General features: G+C 41.3%; 1 protein-coding gene and 1 long non-coding RNA gene across 2 annotated transcripts in view; one reads left to right on the forward strand and one right to left on the reverse strand.

Moving 5' to 3' along the window:
* The window catches only part of LOC146434925 (von Willebrand factor D and EGF domain-containing protein-like), a 165,152-nt gene that overhangs the window by 139,514 nt on the left and 4,131 nt on the right, over positions 1 to 21,507 (reverse strand). The gene's annotated exons all lie outside the window — the stretch shown is intronic.
* On the forward strand, positions 6,738 to 12,322 carry LOC146434926 (uncharacterized). Its single transcript, XR_014853311.1, has 3 exons — positions 6,738 to 6,946; positions 9,412 to 9,590; positions 9,758 to 12,322. It is a non-coding gene; the product is annotated as an uncharacterized LOC146434926 (long non-coding RNA).

Here is a 21,507-nt window from a genome sequence, read left to right on the forward strand (position 1 = left end):
CCTCACACACCTGGCTGTGTGTATTCTCGCACCTGACAGAGGTCTGGTGATGCTTTTCATGCCACAAAAGAGCAAGATTTTCACTTCCTATAAATAAAAACTCCAGATAAACTAATTTGCTATTTTTATTTAGCTGAATTCAGTTCCAAATTCCCAGTTCTAGCAGGCACTGATTTTCCTTTTTGTTCAGGGTCATCTCTGCTTTGGTTGCTCCACAGATATCTGCTTATTTACCAGGAGTAGTAGGAGAATCTATAACAATAGCAAGGTTTCAGGAACCTGTAAGGCCTTCAGCTATAAGCTGCTTTTTGATGTAAAAGAAAATGCAGCTCAGCTGGTATCAGCTGAGTCTTCTCCACATTCACAGCTGCTACCTGTGCAACCTTTTAGGATGTAATAAGAAAAAAACCCATCTCCATAATTATGTGTATGTAAAGGCAAAAGCCTTTCTGTGTCCATCCAGCCAGAGCTGCAGGTACAGATCTGCACGTTTGGGGGATTAGGGAGGCACAGGAACAAACAGGAGACAATTGCTGCCCCATATGGTGCACATCATAGGCAGATGTGCTTTGATCAGGATCAGCCGTGCAGAAGGCAAACCTACTGATTTCTTCTCATTTACACTGAATTAACTTTGATCACAGTGCAGGTTTGTGTGTTTTAAAGCTTCTGCTGGCTTAAAGATGTGCTGGGGAGATCTGTGTCCTCAGAAGGTGCTCTGAGGCAAAGATGAGCTCTGTCCCTTAGGGGCTGATGGGGCTGTGGGAGGGTTTTCCATACAGGGAGGGTTGGAATGGGATGGGGATTTCTTCACCATGGTCAATGTAGTGTCAGTGCTTTTTACAGCAGGTATAGCACTGGCACTTTCTAGCTCTTTAGAAAGAAAAGAAAAGAAAATCAGATTGCCATATGGAGTCTTCTCAATGGGAACCACTCTCCTCCTCAGACACTGACAATACAGTTCAGTTTCTTCTCACCAGATTAGATGAATCCTAGCAATTTCTTATTTCCATGGAGCCATTTCCATGCTGAGCTTTCATTTCTATTCCTCCACCTCCTTCTTGCCTGATAACAGCAAGAGTATACTTTTAGATTATAAAATAAAGTCATACCTTTTAGTGAAAAGCGTGGTTTAAAAAATAACATTGCTGAACTGAAGGAGGAAGCAACCAGATCTCAATTCTTTTGCTAGGGAATAATTCAACTGAAAATGTTATATGTGTATCTGCATCCATAGGTAAAACAAGGTGATTATAGGGAGACAAGCAGTATTTCAGCTTTTCTTCCATCTTTCTGCTATAAAACAAGACTCAGCTTTGCATTCTCAGTTGGTAATTGGCTAATAACTGTAATTTTCATCCAAAGAAGATAGGCCAGAAACCATTGTTCAGGAAAACCCTACAATATGACAATTGATCAATTCTTCATTAGACTTGATGCATTCAGTTTACCACAGTCATTTCATTTGCAATTTGAGCTAAAAATAAAAACAATCGGCAAAAATCTAGTCAAGCGATTTCAGATTGGAAAGCCATAACACAAATTAGTGCACAAAGAAACAGCAGGCAATCAATTTATCATTTGCTACTTTATTCTTTAGCAATTTGCAGTCATTGCTGAGTTGCTTTTGAAACTTGTAAAATTTGATTATGTGAAACCTGGTGAGTGTCAGACTTTGGTAATATCTGTGTTGTGTTTTATGAGTTGTTTTATGAGAAAAGGACATAACCTCGAGCTGTGCATGGGAGGTTCAGGCTGGACATCAGAAAATTTATTCACTGAAAGGGTTGTTAAGCACTGGGATGGACTTCCCAGGGAAGTGGTGGAGTCACCATCCCTGGAGGTGCTCAAGAATGGACTGGATGTGGCACTTGGTGCTCTGGTCTGGTGGAAGAGGTGGTGTTTGGCCAATGGTTGGACTCGATCGTCTTAGACCTTTTTTCCCAATCTAAATGATTCTGTGATTCTGTGATTCCATTCTAGGAGCTGGCTGGAGAACAGAGAGTTTATAGGTAGATCTGTCTGGCATCTGCTGACATCCTGCACAAGCATACACAACTAAAAGAGTGTGGAAGCCCTGGCAGCTCTATTTTTGTTGTTTCCACAGTTAACCCAGTTCAGAGAAGGTTTAGTTGCCTCTAAAACTTCAAATGTCATTTTTAAAAGCCACAGTGTGGACCCACAGCTCCAAAGAGTGCAGGTAGTAGTGAGATAGAAAATACCTACAGCTCTCTGTAATGATCTCTCAACCCTTCCTCAGTGATCCTTGTGGGTCCCTTCCAAATCAGGATCCTCTAGGATTCTGTTTTTAACCCACAAATACTTTACAATGTGGTGTGAAAGAAAAGCCAGGGTGCAAATCTACTGTGAAGATCTCTGCTAGATATTCCTCAGCCTCTCATTCCCCCTCTGTCCTGCCACTGTAGGCTAAAGTCAAGTTGTTTCATACTTTCTATTATTTGCTGCAATAAGTGTCTGGTGCAAAGCAAGGCACTCAAATCTAGGTTATTCCCTTGCAGAACATGTAGATTCAGCAGCATGGCTTGATATTAATAACATCTGAATGGCTAAATCCCTGCAAAGTGGGGTAAAAGTTTGCTCCTAGGGATCCAGCAAACACACTTAAACCACTGAATTTTCTTAATTCTAATATAGCCTTCCAGCAGCACCACAGGGCCAGGACACACTCATGGGTTATTTTGCTGTATCTGGAATTTTGAGGCTATTCCAGGGACACGAAGTCACAATGAAAAGCAGAGTTGGACAAACATATGAAGGCTTGAGGTACAAAAGGATTAACAGATGCTAATGTTCTGCATTTTTCTGCTGCAATAATGTGAGCACATACAGCACCCAGAGCAAAGCAGAAAGCGAAATACTGCGTGTAGGAGGGACAGAAAGATGTGGCTATCGTGGTGTGCTGCTGTAAATTTTGACAAAAGCCAACTGTTGAACAGATGTTACCAGCACATGGAAGATTTAGTGTGTAGATGATTTGCAATTCACTGGTCCGCTGAGGAAAAGTTATTTATTTCAATCTAGAGTAAAATCTTTCCATTTTCCTGGAGAAATAAAATCTTTAAAATCGCAAGGAATGATTGATAATATTGAAATTCAAGCTAAACTCCTCTTCAACATAAAATTAAATATCTCAGAAGCAGGAGGCATCGAGGCATTTCATTTGCAAAGACATTGAAAGGAAAAAAGAATTAAACTTTAAGAAAAATATGCCTCTTTTTCTCTGGGCTAAATAGCTTGTCCAATTCAAAATGAAATTATGGTAGATGTTGCTGACGTGGAGAAAAGTGTGGCCAATGCCATTTTAACCCCCTGTTAACCCAAAACCCTCCCAAGGGTGCTCACAACATTGGGTTTGCTCTAAGGAGCTCTGTTCCTATGCTTTTGTTTTCCTTATCTCCATTTCCTTCATTCACATCAACTGCTCTCTGGGGAGAGCTCTTTTTCTGTTTGCTTGGGTTTTGTGGGTTTGGTTTTGTTGGGTTTTTTTTCATTACTCTGGCTGTGGGACAGACAGGTCCAAAATGCAAACCACCCCAAACAAGGATGTCTAATTCTAATTTATCTCCCATACTGTAGTGCTTCACCCCATAAATGAATACCTCCCCTCGAAACTCCTGCAAGATTTTTACATATTTCTTCAGCAGCAAGGCATAGTCTTCATCCACCCTGAGAGAGCTGCCCTTACTACAGTTTTGCACCTTTTGGGTTGCAATTCTTCATGGTCACAGTGAGAATTTGTTCATTGCCAGCCAATCTGATTTGCCATCAGGGTCTCTGAGATGGATAATGCAGGTAGGTCTGGCTCTAGGTGGCCATGTGAGCCAGTTAATTTCTGTATTTCTCTCAAGCTCATTTCTTGGTATTTGTTGCTTTTTCATTATGACTCCTGACTGCAGAGAGCACATCAAAGTGGAATTTTTCTCTTTAATCAGGGACCAAAACCACTATCGCTCTGATCATAGGATTGCAGTTTTCATGTTTTCTTCTCTGACCTATTCTTGGAATGTGTCCCATCATTTAAAATCCTCTTCTAAGGTAGGAAAAATTACCTTTTCTCTTTCAAGGCAAACCTTTTCTTAGGATGCAAACTTAATGGGTATATGCCAAGAATGACACAGATTTTTGTACAGATTAAATCTTATTTGCAATAATAATTTGCAGTGTTTTCTCATCACCAAAGTCCTTTCCAAGATTTCTTACAACAGCAGTTATTTTGGCTGTGATTCCATGAGAAATGACAGTCCAGCTCGTTGCAAAAGCCTCTGCAAATAGTCATTAAGCTAAATCTCCTTTCCCCTCAGAGTGGGATGTAAAGAACTGACATGTGATCATGTGTGTGAATGGGAAATATGCAGAAGGGTCTGTTTTTCAGCCTTGTTGAAAGACAGGTGTATATATATATATAATAACTAAAATAAGAGTTGGTGTTTTTCTGCCAGATCAAGCAGAAGTTGGACCTGTTCACAAACAGTGTCAAGATTAAAGAGAATAAACAGACCAATTAATCACTTCTTGTGGCCCAAGTGAAATTAGCACTAGAGCTGAGTTAGCACCTTTTACACTGACAGGGGGGAAAATCCCTGTGTGGAAGGCAAAACCTTCAAGAAGGAGGAAGAGAGGGATGCCTTGGGGAAATCAGACTGCCTGTCCCTGCTGTCCTGAGATCTGAGCCAGGAGCAAGGGACTACAGGACTCTTGGGCAGTGCAATGAAAGTCAAAGCAAAGAGGAGAGGAAAGGACAGGGGAAGGTCATTTAATCCACCTGCATCCAACAACACACCCCACAGCTGCACAGTCCCATTTTTGTTATCCCATGGGATGACATTTGGGAAATTTAGGGATGCTAAATTTCCTGCACTGTGCTCTTAGCAGAGCGCCTTGCTTTGACACAGATCTCCCTGAGCAGCTCCCAGAAATTCCCTAAAAAACTTTGCAAATTCATTTGCTCCAGGCCTCCAGTGCTGCCCTGGGGAATTTCTGCAGGTCCCTCTGAGGAGAAGACCCCAAGCAGGCCCCTGATGATGCCCAACAGGGGGGGTTTGTTCAAACCCTTGTCTGTTCAGGGCTTGGCATGGATTTTCCATGCCGCTTTCACTCTCTTCCTGCTAACAACTTGCCCCTGAGTATTTGGATTCAGTGGAAAGTAAGTAGAGTGAGATACCATGTGTTAATTCCAGTATGCTTTTTGGCTGATAAAAGTGAAAAGTATAAGCTCTTTGGGAGATTATTGCATATAAATAGGCTAAGGCAATGGCATGGAGAACCTAGCCAGGCAGAAGCTTCACCATTAAGATTTTATCTACGTGATCCAATGTTATGAAGGAAGAAAAAAGCAGTAGAAGGCTGGGTACCAAGATCAAACATCCTCAAAATCTGATTTCTGGTCATGCAGAGGTTTTGAATGCTGAGCTTTTTATTATGTCTAAGAGATGCTCAGGCTGTGGTGGTGCAGCAGAACAGTTAATCTCTTGCTGGGGTGAATGTGTACATTTTGCTCAAGCAAACATATATAAGTGGCAGGGAAAAGGATGCTGTTCCTTGATGCAGTTGTTCTCCTGACACTTCACACTATGAAATACACTCCAATTTCCCCACAGAAAGAAACCGAAATTATGAAGAATCAGATCGACTGAAATGGATGACAGTGTTTAAAACAATGTTAGCTAGAATTGAGGTTTTGGAGGAAAAAAAGACTTCAGGACTGCTGCCCCGAGGAGGTGATGGATGGGGCTGCCAGGAGGGGCTTGTCATGCTGGATAAGTCACTCCAGCCATGTCAGAGGTGATCATCACTCCTGTGCTCCTTGTTTTCTGGGTGCCTGACTGACGACCCTGATATGCAGAAATATGAGGCACTTAAAGCTTAGCTGCCTCCAAAATCTTGATGGTGGAGCTGGCTGTGAGCTTTCTGATAATTTTTTTCTTTTTTTTCCTCTTGGAAAATGTTGACTCGCCACAGCTGAGATTTGCACAGAGGGTGTTTTTCCATTGAAGTTTTTGTTGTGTGATTTTTAATACAGAATTGCTGAAGGGGAAGAAAGGAGAAAAGAAAAGGGAGAAAGCTCTGCACTTTGCATAATCAAAGCACATGAGAAACCACAAAATGGGAGGCCTGGGCTCTGTTCTGGGTCTGGCTGAGCAAAACTTCCCAAATTAATGTCACTATCTCTGGGGCTGATAGTTTTGAGGGGAGTGTGGGAGTGGGGAAAGGGGAGGAGAACAGGATCCTACTCCCTTTCCCTCTCTTTCATGCTTTACTAAACATTTCAAAGGAATTTTGTTTCATTTCAGTGCGAAGGAGTGAAAAAAAGAAGTCTCTGTGTCTTCCATGAAGGGGAAGAGCAGCTCTGTGCCTGTCTCTGCTTTGGGCAGCTCTGGGTTCAGGGATGAGACATTCAGCAGATGGGACACATTCAGCCTCATTTCCCTGTCTCTGCAGCCACTAACTTCTTGTCCTGGAGATGCTGGTGAAGGCAGGACACCCCACACCTCATGTCCCACACCCCACACCTCACACCCCACACCTCATGTCCCACACCTCACACCTGCCTCTTACTACACCAGGAATGCTGTAAGAGAAGAGAATTGGCTCCTCTGGTGCAATTGGCTCTTAATGATCCACACCAGCTTTTCCCAACCACCTCATTTCCCTGTTTTCTGCAGGAGGATTTAACATTGCCAAGCCCTGCACCCCTGGGGTTTGCCTGTGCCCCTCTAGCTCCAGGTGAAGGGACTTCTGTGGCTGAGCATTGATCTCCCAGACAAGGTGCCTCACTGAAATCATTCCTCAGGCTGCTCCAGCCCTGCTCAGGCTGCTCTCCCTCTTTCTCCACCATCTGTAGAGATGAGGAATAGCCAACTGTTCCCTCTCTGCTTTGTATATTAGAGGAACAAACACAGCCCTTTTCAGTGCTCCCTTCTCACAGGTAAGCCTATTTCTTTTCCACTTTCTTTCCAGGTCACATTTCCAGGTCCCTTGTTAGCATTGCAGTTCCCTTTCAGAGTTGTCTCTAATTTGTCCATCTTTATTTCAGTAGGATGATCAGGGTTAGTCACAGTAGTCCAGCTGTGGCCTCTCAAATCCACGTGCAGAGGTCTAATGAGTTGCTGTGTTTTACGTTCATTAACAAATTCCACTCTTAATTTTTCCTAATAACCCTGCAAGTTGCAAGTCATTAGGAACCTGCATGGGAGACAGTCTGGCTGGTTTGTAGCTTCTCAAACCATCCTTTTTTTTTCACTTTTTGTCATTAAGCATTGAATTTTTGCCTCAGTTTTTGCCCTTTGGATATCAGAAGTTCTGAGTTCATTTTTGAAGGCAACTTTTGATTCAAATAATGAGTTGTTTTTTATTCAAGGTGGTATATCCATTTTTAGCTTTTTCTCTCTTTTTCCATGCCTTGTGTTCTTATTAACATCTTGAAATAAACTGCTTAATATCTTACTGAAATGAAATGTCTCTGGGAAAAATGAAGCAAAAAAGATTTTGAATGCATTTATATCCCCTGTGTTATCTTACCTGCTCTTCTTCCCTGTTAATGGATCTGCACTACTTTCTCTTAATAATATTAATACCTTTAGCATTAATATTATTTGGCCTTCAACCCACAAAGGCTATGAAAGTAAATTAATGGCTGCAAATTAAGCACCCATTTAGTACAATAAGGAAGGGGAAAGCCTCTCAGGTAGTGAATGGCATTTCCAAGATGGATTTTGCTACTTTGAGCAATCCATGCACTAAACCATGTGCTCACAAGTGGGAGTGCCATGAAATCCTGGCTGGCTGCTCTGCAGTGGAGTCTCTTCCATGCTGGGCACTGCAGGAATTACCAGCCCAGAGGAAATCAGGGTGTGGTGATGCCACAGAGCCTGGAGCACAATTTACAGGCACCAGAGCCAATAGCAGGGGTGCAAACAGCTGTAGCTTTGGGGTTTCCTGGTCTGTGGGTGATTCCCACCATGAATTTGTGTGTTGGTAGGTGGAAGGGGAAATATTTGCTCAACCCCAGTGCTGGGGAGTGTCCTGTCAGGCTCTTCAAGGCACAGAGTGCTTCCTTGCCTTGGAAGGAGTTGGGTCTTTCCCTCCTGCCTGGGATTGTAGCTTGCATCTGTTACTGTTCTGGGCTTTTGCAGTTCCTTACCCACTGAAAAAGGACAGAATAATACACTCTTAGTGAATACAGACAGTTCTAGAAATTCCCAGTGCTGCAGTGTCTGATGAGTGTGTGATTTACCAGGCAGTGCTGGTACCCTGCTTGGCCCATGACCATGGGAACCTCTGCTTTGTGATGTATCTACATCCTTCTTCTCAGGAAGAACAATTAAAGTAGTCTATATTGTCTCTGAAATGACCAAGATCTCCTGCAATGAGGCTATTCTTACCTGGTGACCTGCAGCCAAATTAAGACCTTATTTTCTGCTGGAGAGGTGTGAACAATCACCAGAGCGAGTCCAGACTTGACCTTGCTTTTCTCCCTATGACTTTTCTTTTTTTTTTTTTTCCCTTGTATTTTTTTTTTCTTCTCTTGTCCAATCTGGCTGCTGGTGATTTAACTCACAGGCTGTCATCTGACCTTTCTGCCCATGACTGTAAAATTAATTAGACATGCCTCTCTCCATGCATGTTCACTAAACAGACTGTCCATTCCAGCACTAGTTGGTACAGAGTTCCCATCAATATTAACAGGAAATATCTGAATACAGGGCATGACAATTTTGCACTCTGCCTGCTGTACAAATCAGCTCGCTGTACATCCTCTCCATGTCCTATATGTGTAGCCTTTTGTCTCCTGTGTCCTTTTGACTTAATTTTAGTTTGCCCTCTACTTTCCCCTCCATTACTGTGTTGTACATGGGCAGTTGGCTCTGTGACTTAATCATATTGGTCTCCTCCTGCTGTTTTACCTCAATCATCTCCAACCTTTCTCCACTGAACTGACAAAGGTACTTTCTCCTGTGCCACGGAAAACATGATCTAAAACAATATGACAGCATTGGAGTTCTGCATGCATAATTTCAATAACGTCCCATGTAACCAGTCCCAGGGCTGAGCTCTTTTTAATGAAATCACCCTTGTTATCAGCCTGTTTTCATTCAGCTCTCACAGAAGGATTGCTCACAGCATGAGTCATGCCAGACATTTCAGTGTCTCTCTCAGGAAAGCAGAAAAGATAATAAAGAGGGGTGAAGGCATAAAAACACTTGGAAATACAACACTTAGGAGCAGTGATGCTGTTGATAACTTTCAGCCATTTTGCAGAACATTGAGGGGAAAAAAAAACAATCAAGCACCAAAACTGACATTTTATTCATTCACACATTTGTATTTATTTCTGGGTTTACGCGCGTCATTGCGTAACTCTAAAGTTCCTTATTTTTTTTTCATTTTAAGGTCTTCTGCTCTCAGAACTTTCTCCTCCCAAGAATAACAGAAAGCTCAGCAGCGCAAGCAAAGCAAAGACACTGTTTAATCACTCAAGGCTGGGGCTGAGCCCCCTGCCATGGCTGCAGTGAGGTGGTGCTCAGGGGTGAGGAGAAATGTGTCCTCCTGCTGCCATCCTTGGGGACCAGGTGGGCTCTGTCCCTCTGTCTCAGGAGGTGCTTTCTGATCTCAGTCCCATCCCATCTGACCAGAGAGGGATGACCACACACACAAAGTGTACACTGAGATCATCTGTTGGGTTTCTGCATACGTTTCCCTCCTTAAAACTATATTTCTGGTTTTTTTGCAAAGTCAGTCGGCGATATCTACATCATTATGAAGCTTTCCTGGCACTGCATCTGCTGATTGATGGCTGTGAAAATGCAACATATTTCATTTTCTTTTCCTAGACGTGGAGCCAGCTGCTAATGGTTTTCCCAGGGTGAAGCTGGCAGCTGCAGGATCAGGTCTGGAGGCTCTGAAATGTACATTTGCAGGAGAGCCACCTGGGCTTCTGGCTGTTTCATTAGTGGTCATTACAGCTGGTAAAAAAGGATCTGAGCAAAGTGGGTGCTGAGCCTGGCTGTAAATTCTGGGTTTTGATTTGGGAAACCACAGTCATTAGTGTTGGATGGGAGTGATCCCAACGATCTCCAAATCTTTCTGTCTGCAATTAAAACTCCCATTGCCTGTTTCCAAAACCATATTGAGCCCCGTGGTCTAACAGTTCACATTTATCTAGTTTTATTCATCTGCTTCTTCGAGTCAAATACAGAAACTAATGCATAAGTAGCACCCTTTTTATGCTAATTGTGAGTTCTTGCTGAGGACTGAAGTGTGAATGCCAGAGCATCATTAAGATGAAACTGCAGCTCTCTGCAGACACCACACAGCAATAAGTAATCTTCTCCCGCAGGTCTTGGGTAAAATTATTATCTAATTCACTCTAGAAAAAGGTGCTTTTATTTCAACATGTCTATATTTTGTCTGACTTTCCTGTGTTTTATACACAGCAAGGGACAAGGGGCTGTGGTGGCCTCCAAGGCCATCCTGGCTATTATGGGATGGATTCCCCATCAGTTTTGGGAGCTGCTGTCAGGCAGGAAGCAGGAGGATCTGCATTTGCATTTACATTTTGTGGAGTGTTTCACAGCAACTTAAATGGGAAAGAACAAAGCAGGAATGATTGCTTGTGCTGCAGTTTCTGAGAGCAGCAAGAGGGTTTCATAATCACACAAAATCACAGGAGCACAAATTTTGCATTGTTGGCCCCTGACAGAAAATTGACCTTGATGTACACTTGAGCAATCTTAAAGGGGAGAAATACATTCTATAAGCAAAAATAATGTAAATCAGAACCTTCCCTCCAGGTAGCAAAGTCCTGTTTGCTTGATTTCTAATCTAAATGATCAACAAAAAGCATTCATAATTGTTAAGTGGTTGAAAAGTGGGCCCAGAGTGTACATCCCTGTCTCCTGTGTGCCCTGTGGGTTGAGTTCTCTCTCCTCAGTGAGTGCCAGAGAGGCTTCAGATAAGGAACCTGTGAAGAATAGCTGAACAGTGAAAGCTATTATCCCTAAAGACTGATATTTACTCGATTCCTGCTTTTTACCTTTCTAGCTGAGTCACAGAATTTCCTTTGTTGCTGCACATTCATTTTCCTCCTTCCCCTAGCAAACACCATTGAACTGAGCAGGCACATGGCTTATATATGGCTATCTAGAATCATCTCCAAAAACCCTTTTAAAATCCTGTTCACATACAAATGAGACTTGAGACTTCCAGGGCAGAGCAGTACATTAACAAGCCTGAGAATTAACAACAAAATCGGGTCAATAAAAGAAAGATCTACTATCTGATCACAAGGTGACTGTTTGCACTGCAATGGCAAAAGCTGCTTTCAGTGCTGGAAATACAGTAGAGCAACAGTTAAATTAGTGCCACTGTACAGAGCTCATTTGGATCTCTGCCTGCTTGTTCTGATTTGCACAAGCAGTGGGAAAGGCTATTAGGATAATCAGGAGGATGAAGAGCTTGCTTTGAAAGTATAGGTTGGAATTAATTTGCTTAGCCTAGCAAAAGGGAAAGTGAGGATGCATTTTGTGTTGCTGATGTGTGCATGGCAGGGAGGAGAACTCTGGGCTCAGGGAGAACCTGGTGAAAACATCTGCTTCGAGAGCAACATCTGTGAACATACCTGAGGTGGAAAATGGGGAATTTCTACCTTTTGGAAGGTAAAGATCAAGGTGATTGGAGCAAAATATCCTTTTTACAAGATGGATTTGTCCCTTCTGTCTATAGCAAGGAATGTGGACTGAGCAAGAGCAATGGCATGGTTTGTACAGGAGGGGCTTTTGTCACCTAGGGGGCTCTGTGTGGTGGCATTTGCCAAATCCTCTCTCCTCAGAGCATGAGTGTGACCAAAACAAGGCTCCTCTGTGTGGCAGGCAAAAACCAGAGATATCCCCAGCCCCCCTGACTGCACAGAGAGGTTTCTCCCAGCACCTCCTTTCTCTTGTGGATACAATGCCTGAAAAGCTTTCTGCAGACCAAAAATGAGCATGATGTGTAGAACCTCCCCACACCCCCTGCTTACTTGGGTATATTTGATGAAAAGGAAATGCATATTACTGCAGACACTGAAGCAGTGAAGCTGGGAGATTCTGGATCAGGGGATCAGAGAGCTCTGAAAGTTCTGAAATTGTATTCTTGCCCTCACCCACTGCAGATTTGATTGAATGCTTACAAGCCGTGTTATTGTTTATAATATTTCACTCTTCCGATGCAAGGATTTTGAAACCTGTTATCTATTTTGTTATTTTATCATCAATTATTGAATTATTGTTAGGGGAGGTTTATACAGTCACCATCTTATCATAAATATCCTGGAATATAAAAATATCTGATTTTTACACTCTTACTATGAATAAATTAGGTTGGATTTATGAGACTTTTGGCCTGTTCTGCCTCTGTTCTTTGGAGGGCTTTGTGAATGTGCAATGAGAGCTCTTATTTCTTATTATGGAATTTTATAGCCACCATGTAACTGGGTTAATATAGGAAGTATAAATAAGGATATGCATTTGCCTGTGAGATGTTTTAATATGGAGAAGAGCATCTGAAGTTCAAAAAATATGAACTGAAGCACAGACTGTATATCTTCCTCTGTAAATAGGAAGAGAAACTGTTTCAAGTGCTGAAAAAAGAATGCAGTGTGTGGGAATTGTCCCCCAGGAAAGGTAAAAAAGCCATTGGATTTATTTTTTTAAGCTATCGTGCTCTACTCTCCAACTACATTTTAGCAAACATCCTGAGATGCTGCAGTTGCTCCCTCTCACCTGCTGGTTTCCTGCACAGACTTTCACAAAGTGAAAGAAAAGGTACTGAAAGCAAGAGGTGCTGGAAAAGCCTAAAAACCACAACCTCATTGCCTTCGGATAGTTCCTCTTCTTTTTGGTCTACAGGAACTTGGGTGACATTAGTTCATGCAGGCTGAGACCCAGACAATGACTGCATCCTACTTTTAAAAGAAAAAAATAACTGGAGACACACAAAATACTCTTTATTAAGGAGTACAGGCTAAATCCTCTGATTCTCTCTCCTGTGCATGAGCAAAAATAATCCTCATTCATCCCTGTGCTGTGCTCTTATCCTCTCCCTAGTTAAATGCTACTTTAACAGCATCTTATAAATATCCTGGAATATAAAAATATCTGATTTTTACACTTGCAGGGGGGTGCAGGAGATGTCTGTGCACAAAGGGAGGGAAGGCAGGAGGCTGCTGCCAGCAGGAGGGGAAGGAGCCAGCACAGCTGTGCCCAAAGGGATAGCAGCTGGAAAGGACTGAGGTGGCCACCAAAAGGGAGAACAGCTGGAAAACCTAAAAAAAAATATTTTAAAGGAGGCACAGGCAAGCTGGCTTAACTGAGAGAAGCAGATGTTGGGTCTGGAGAGGAGAGATTGCCTCTCAGGCTGCTGGAATCCCTGACTGGGGGATCCTGGGAAAGGAGCAGCAGTGGGAGATGGGAAGGAGAAAAGAGAGTTTGTTCTTCACACAGGTTGGGGGAAAGGTCATTCTGGCAGCTCTGCAGTAAAAGGGCTTGGGGAAGGGGTTTGGCACAGGAGACTTTTTTTTGTTTCCTTTCAAAGCAGAAAGGCTGAAAACCAGCGTGAGGCTGCTGCTCCCAAAGGGCTGCTGCTGCTGCTCCAGCCCTCCTGGGCAGATTTCCCTCTGCTGCCAAAGGATTTTCTGTGGTTTTCTGCAGGAATGGGATGGTGATAGCTCATGGATAGGCTGACTAAATACTGTAGAGATCAGTATTTTGGGGTAGGGGTTCATGCTCTTTGTGCAGCACTGTTGATGAGAACCTTTTTTTCTATCTTTCACAGTTCAAAGACACATTTTCCTTTGGCCCTAAATGTAAGAGAGCAACAGCTATTCCAAACATGATGGGAATTTTATTTAAAAGGTTAAAAATCACTCCTCTTTAAAGCAAAATGGTGTTTTCCCTCTGTTCCTCATGGCTGTACCCATCTTAGCTGCTCTGGGCTATCAGAGGGAGAGCCACTCCATTGTGCTGAATTCTGCTTTGCTGTGAGATCCAGTTAGATTAATGAATTTGGGGTCCCTAGAGATTTACATAATTTATATCAATGACTTGCTGTTTAAAGTGTTTTACAAAATCAGGAAATAAATTGTAGGTTTTATGAAAATATCATAATTAAAAATTGACTTGTACTAACTGTTGGCTCCAGGAACGTGGATGAAGTTCAAGTATGATGGATTGTTTTGCTCACTGAAAACTATAAAAAACTAGGAGAGACTTATGATGATAAAAAGTACTTTTTTTTAGGTGGTTACATTATCAATCTTTATATTGAGCCAAATGCTGCTTGCATTTCTTCTGTGCATATTTTATTGACTTCATTGTGACCCATTGGGGAAGGACAGCAATATTTGTATTGCAGTCAAGAAATATTGTCATATTCGAAATCAAAACATGTTCTTTAACCAAATATAAAACTTCAGAAGACAGAAATGTCTTTAATATGACTTAATCACTCCAGATCCTAGCAAGCTGCAATAAATATTCTGCTATAAAAACAGAAGGGAAATTTTCTTGCCTTCCTTTGCGTTAGTAATACAAATATTAAGATGATGAATGTTATTTTTTCAAGAGTTTGATTTAGGAGAAAAAAATGTAGAACTATGCAAAGGGGGATCTGTGCCATGTAAGGCTGGTCTCAATGTTTTTTTAATGAAAATAAGTTTGAGGGCAGCTGTTACAATGCAGAAATGAGCCAAACTCTGCTCACTGCATGCCTGTTCTGTTCCCAGTGAAAATCAGGGCAGTTGGACCAACAGCCTGGAATTTAATGTGGATTTACAGGGTTCACAACAGGATTTAAAAATTAGCCACACTCTTCCATTTTATTTGGTACCAAACCAAGACTCACTTGTTTGAGCAGGATACTGAGACTTGTAAAAGAGCTGCTAAAAATATAAAGTTCTACCTTGTTGCTATGATTACAGCAAGAGAAATACTGTTGTGCTGCTTGGTGTTGTCCATCTCTGCCAGCTCACCTTTCCCCACAGCTTCACTTGGGTTTGCAATCAACAATCACTCTGATAAGTTTTCTGGGCCTTTATTTTCCAGTTCCCTGAATTATGGGCTAGTGGCAAAATCACACAGATAAAATCTTCCAGATCTTATCTGGGTTTCAAAAAAAACTTGTTGGGTTTGCTCTTGAACTCTCTCACAAAATGCATCACTAGGGGTCACCAGAAAGAAGCAAAACTTTGTTATTTAACCTGGGATGCTTATGAATTTATACAGTGTTTTTCAGCTAATCTTGTAGAGAGGGTAATTTAGTTTTCAAAAAGCAAGACAAATTATTTTTCTACAGACAACAGGTATTTCCTACTAATGAAAATGCCATTATAGAAGGCCTGTATTTAAAAAAAGAGGAGGGAAAGGGAAAAGAAATAAAAAGGCTTGTGTGCAATTCTTCACTCCCATAATTGCTTGCTGATACTGAATAGACACTGTGATTTGAAATTTTGCTCTAAGCTAAAATAAGATGCTTGCCTTTCTGGTTTGGTAACCTGTGTCAGAATATTGGCTAATATACCTTCTGAATTTTAATTTTTCAGCTGGGCTTTAACAAAGTAGCAATGATTTGGTTCTGATAAAAACTTACGGCAATATCTCTAAGTTCGTAATTGTAGAAATACAGATGACAGATTTTCAGAATTTGTTCCATCTCTTTGCTTGCAAATCTTAGAAAATATATCCTGTGAGGTGGTGAGGACTTTATCCAAAGATGTTTAAAAGGATGGTCTGCTAGGTAAGCAAAAAAATATTTTGGGAGAGAAGAGCAAAGATAGAGTAGGTGAAGTTCAGAGGGGCTTTGAGGAAGAATTTGTCCCAGCACTATTTTATTTTTCTTTTATTCATTCTCAGTGCTGAGTAAAGTCAAAGTCTACCTGTGAATATACCCAGCAGGGAACATTTATGCAACTTCTCCCATGCTTTGTCTTGTCCTCCTTCAGTTTGGGTAGAAATGACATTCTTTCCCCCTCCCTCCTGGAATGTATGTATTTTATAGCTAATGAAAAAGCTCAGGAAATATAACTGTCCCTCGTATTGATTTTGCTTTTATGTAGTGCCTTTTCCCCAAATGGATGCCAGAAGGCACTCTTAAAATCAAACTATATAGAACAATAATTCCTACCAGAATGGAAAAACATGGCAGCAGCTTAACAGAGCACTTTAGTGCTAGGCAACACTTTAGGAAATGAAGGTGGCTTTAAAGAGCAGGAATAAGCTCGTGGCCTTGAAGGAGTTATTGGATATGAATATAGAGCAAGATCAAGAGCAGCCTTTGTAATCCACAGCTGCCTGCCCTGGGTGCAGGAATATATTGCCAGTCCCTTGCTAGACCCTCTGATATTAGGGAATGGGTGTTCCCAAGCAGATCTTACAGGCTGAAATATTATTTAAGTGATGAGGGCTCTTAGGATGTCAGATTTCAGTTTATGTAACAAATTGCCCAAGAACCCCCAACCCTTCACCCAGCATTTACTCCAATCTATCCCTGCTGCCCCAGCTCCAGGGCCCTCACAGAACCTCCCAAATTAAATAGTCCTGTGCATTTAGCAAAATCATGCTCTTTGTAAGGCAGAAATTGAGTTCACTTCATCCCTTTTATTTCATGCAAAATATCTAGTTGCCTTATCCCTTAACCATAAAACAAGAGGGGATACAGGATACTCTGTGGCTTTCTTTTGGCAGAAAAGAACCTTTGATTTAAAAAAAAAAAAAGTTGAAAATTGGTGTGTTAAAGCATTGCTTCCCAAGCACAAATGAACATAAATCACTCCAGATTGCTGGGGACTCACAAACAGGTATCATTACTAACATTGAAATCTATTGCCCCTTTTATTCAGCTTGTTTGTTTTTCTTAAAAAAAAAAAAAAAAAAGTATTCCTGGGTTAGAGCTGGTCAGGAATTTTAAGTGTTGTTTATTTTATAAGATATTAATGAAACTTTTCATAGAAATTTGAATTCAAATTTGTTGGTGCAGGTTTTGAATCAGGAGGGGAGAAATTTGGAGGCTCATGCACTTTGTCACAAAGTTTTGACCAAAAGAACATGTATTGACCAATTGATGATTAGTCTAGCTACTCATCTAACTGTACAGGAGCTGCTTTATTATTATTTTTATAAATAGCATATATACATTACACCACAGAATGATTGAAGCTGCTGCCCATCACAGGTATTTTTACCTTCACTGAACACATGGGAGATGACACCAAAGCCCTCATTTCAGGATGTATTTAATTACTAATAGAAAGTGAAACAGTTCAGATAAGATATTCTGCCTGGCATAATCGATGGAGCAGTTCTGAGGTCACCTGGCTGTGACAGAAGAGATTGATCCAGTTCCTGTATCCTAAAACAAAGCATCCTTCCTGTCAGTGGTGATTAACAAAACTTTAGAACATCAGTTAACACTTTGGGATTTTCCTGGTTATGTCCCAGTGGAAAAGTAATTTTTAAATGTTTTCAGTTGTTAAAACAATCAGATGGAAGAAAATGTTTCTGTGTGGAGCAGCACCAGTTACTCAAGCTGAAGCTGGATATTTTTGGGGAAGTCATAGAGTCTGTAAGGTGTTATGCAGATAATCACAGTGAGGAGCTGGACTCTAACAGCAGTGATGGAACTCAGAGGCAAAAATTCCCCTTAATGTGTGGTGTATTTTTGGTGACCATCATCATTTTTCTCACTGCATTTCTGCAGCCCTAATGGCTGTGATAATTACATGAATCAGGGATAACTGTGGTGGCCAAAGTGATGTTTCCTGTGCTTCTGTCCCCACGTGGCCACCTGTGCTACCTTTCACAGGGTCACAGTGATTTCATTTTATACTCAGTTTAGCCCCATTGAAAACAACATTAAGTTGCCTGCTAAGGGTCTTAAAAAAATAAAACCTGATACTACCAGAAAACCCAGATTTCTTCTTTCCAGAACTGCTTGTTTTCCACCTAATCATTGTGTATACAAGTGGTATTTAGAGTCTCTGCCACCAGCTTTTCTGAGTGGTGAAGAAGCTTCTGCCTTTTTCCAGCACAGTTTTTTGTGAATTTTCTGTGCCAGGGTCCTTGGGAGCAGTGTGGGGCTGACCAAGGGCAGCTCTCCAGGTCCCCTCACATCTTTCCATCCCCTATTGGGCATTCTCAGGAGAATTCCCAATTCCTTGGTATTCTCAGGAGGAAAGCTGTGAGCTCAGATCCAAGCCAGAAGATGAAGATATTTGGAAACAGCAGATGAATAGCATTGTAAGAGGTGTATTAATGAGGGAAAGTGTCTCCACACCCATGCAGAGTAGAGGTAATAGCAAACAGAACAAGAAATCTGAGTGGATAACACACATCAGGAAGCAGCAGGAATAACTGTGGGGGATTTTTGTGATTAAGATATCAGTTATTGGGGAAACGTGAAGAAGCAGCGAAGGACTGGGGTGGGTGGTAGATTTATGATTTATGGCAGAGCTGTTTGTACTGCAAGGCAGCAATCATGTCAAGAGGAGCAGAGAGTTGTAAAATTCCTCTGGGAGGTGTCTGGGTTGTGCTGGGATTGTCTGCAACCCCAGCCCAGCTGTCCTGAAGTGCATCAGCACATCTCTGCTCCACACCGGGAATGCTGCGAGGCACTTCCCTGGGAATTTCTGTTCAATGACCAACTGGAACAGCTAAACCTGGCAAAAGGCTGAAAACTATCTGAGACTGGAGGGTTTGTGTATTTAACAGTTATGAGTGGGGCTGTTAAAGGACATTATAGGAGAAGAGAAGCCCAAATGCTTCAGGGAAGTTATGGGATGTGGGTGTCTCAGTCCACTGGCACTCACAAGACTCTGTTGAAAGCAAAACCTTCTGGGATGGCTCTGGGCTAGCTAAGGGAAAAAGATCCATTTCTTTGACCTTTATTTTTATTCTGCTTTATGCCCATCCAGAAAATCAAATGTCCATGTATTTTAGCTCTTGAAGAGTGAGTTGCAGGTACAGTGAGGTAGGAAATAGCCTCCTCTTCATTTCCCTTGTATTTCTTGTGAAAGAGAACCAAGGAATTAATTAGATTTCTCCCTGTTTATGCTTTTGTTGTTAGCTTTAATCTCAACATCTAATAGAAAATCAGAGCAAATGGCTCTGTGAATTTTCTTTTTTTTTTTTTTTTTCCATAGTCCATTAAGGATAGAACAGAGTTGATGATGAGGTAGCCTGAGTGAATCAAAGTATCTGTGCTGTACTGTTGAGGGAGGCTGAGTCACAGATTGCTAGTTTTATAGCATGCCCATGATTGATTATAGAACAAATAATTGGAGGAAAGGGACAAAGAAGATTAGAGTAACCTCTGAAACATGTTTGTGAATTGGTCAGCTCTAGTACCTGGACCAGATAAACAAATAATAATTTATCTAATGAATGCAGCAAACTCTAACAATGCTAATTATAAAGGAATTTTTAATTACTAAGTTATTAATAACAAAGTATTAGCTTAGGTGTTAAATAAGCCACTGACTGAATTTTACTTTCCTTGGCTCTTCATATAGAACTGTGGAAAATCAGTGAGATAAAATTCCATGAAAAGTTTCCATGAGGGTCAAACATCAGCAAAATACAATTTAAAATGGAGCTGAGCAGGAAGAAAGTGTTAGCATAAGACAGGCTCCTTTCTGTAAAGGAATTGTCTAGTTCAGATCCCAACTAATTTTTCACATTTACAGTTAAACTCATTACAGAGCTATTCAGGAACTTCTGAGAGCCCTCTTGTCTTTGCATCATCTTCTAGATTTATTTTTTTTCCAGAGACTTTTGCCTTCTGAGACCGACTGAACATGAGTTGATCAGCCATTTAAAAAATAGAGAGAAACTGAGGCTGGGGGATGTTATACCTTTTCCTATTAGCATAAGGAGGAGGAAAATTGGGGTATCCACTAGTCTGGGGGCAGTGCAGGAGGTACTGAAGGGATGAGGCTTTAGCAAATACTGCAGGAGGAGCATTGACTGAAACACTCAGCACACTGCCAAGGGACAGCTGAGTTGTAAAACACTTCATCTACCACAGGAGATGCATTACATTACTGTGGTATGCAGATAATTTGCTATCTAGCTCGTGGAAGCTGCTTTGTGGGGGAAAAAAAAAATTAAAAATAGGGGAATAAACAAGCTTGTTCTCAATCGATGAATTAATATAAAACCAGCAAAAGGAGCAGAGCAGACTACTACAATCCCTCAGCTATATTAGGCAATCAATTTTTTTTTCCCCCTTTCAATATGTAGAATATTCCCTGGTGGCTCCCCGTGGATGCCATGCAGTGTGAACACAGCAATCAAAGTAATAGACGTCAGAACAATCAAAATAAGATGTGTCAGAAAGAAGCAAATGAGTACATACTCTCATTAAGTAAATCTCCTAAGAGCTTAACGTGCAAAACTCTTCCCAGCAAAGCTGTACAAACAATTGCATGCACTAATACGTGGTTTTATTGGTGTTTCAAAGGCAGATAAAAATATTCTTCAGTCTAATCCACGTTTTTCAGATTTCACCATAAATAATCTCTACCTAAGGCGAAACACACAATGTAGCTGCCACAGTGACATTAATAAAGATCATAACTGAAGGTAAAATATACTACTTTAGAGAAAACTTAAAAATCATTAAACAAGAAATATATGCTGCAAATCATGTTAAAGACAATATCCATTTCGGCAGTGCACAGGCAATGTCCAACACTAAACTTCCCTCTGTTAGGTGACAAGACACTTCATCCAAGAAGAAAGTAGCAAAAAAATCAGTACAAATCTTCCAGAGAAATAAATTTGCAGACATAATCAGTAATCTGGCTGCCTTGAGGATTTTTCCCAGAAAACTATTCAAACAGGTGCTGTATGAACCCAATGAAAAATCAGCTAAATGGTACTTCCACTATATTCCCAGCATTTTGGGGCAGCAAGATTATGGGGCACAAAAAAAAGGAAGTAAATACAGAAAAGAAAGAGCCCTTCCCAAAGCCATAATTATTTTTTTAGGCTACAGAAGTGGTCTAGGAAGAAGGAAAAACAATCAGAAAAGAAGTGCTGTCTCTAATGAATCTAATTCAGGATTGACTTTCCTTCCATTCTTCTACTACATTGTTATGATAAAGCACTTATATAATTTTGGAAGGTGAATGGATCATTTCCCATTGAAAACAAAGGGAATTTGGGGGAAATTTCGAGTGTTGTCCACCTAAAACACATTAAGCAGCCTAACCCTACCAGAAATACTTTGTGTCCCCTTGAGCTTGCGTGTGACCATCGGAGTTTACGGGAGGCCAGCGAGAGGCTGAGCGTTTTTATTGCTCTCCAATTCACAATATTGCCTTTCGTGCCAGTTCTGAGCTGTCCAGAGCTAACAGGGCTGGGCTGTGACTCCCGAGCCTCGGCACAGATCTCAGCCTCAGCAGAGGATTTTCTTCATGACCTTGAGGCACTTCACGTCGCTGTCCCGTCGGGGAAG

Source organism: Lichenostomus cassidix, chromosome 7 (assembly GCF_008360975.1).
Source record: "Lichenostomus cassidix isolate B80296 chromosome 7, HeHo_3.0, whole genome shotgun sequence".
In the NCBI taxonomy this organism is placed as follows: domain Eukaryota; kingdom Metazoa; phylum Chordata; class Aves; order Passeriformes; family Meliphagidae; genus Lichenostomus; species Lichenostomus cassidix.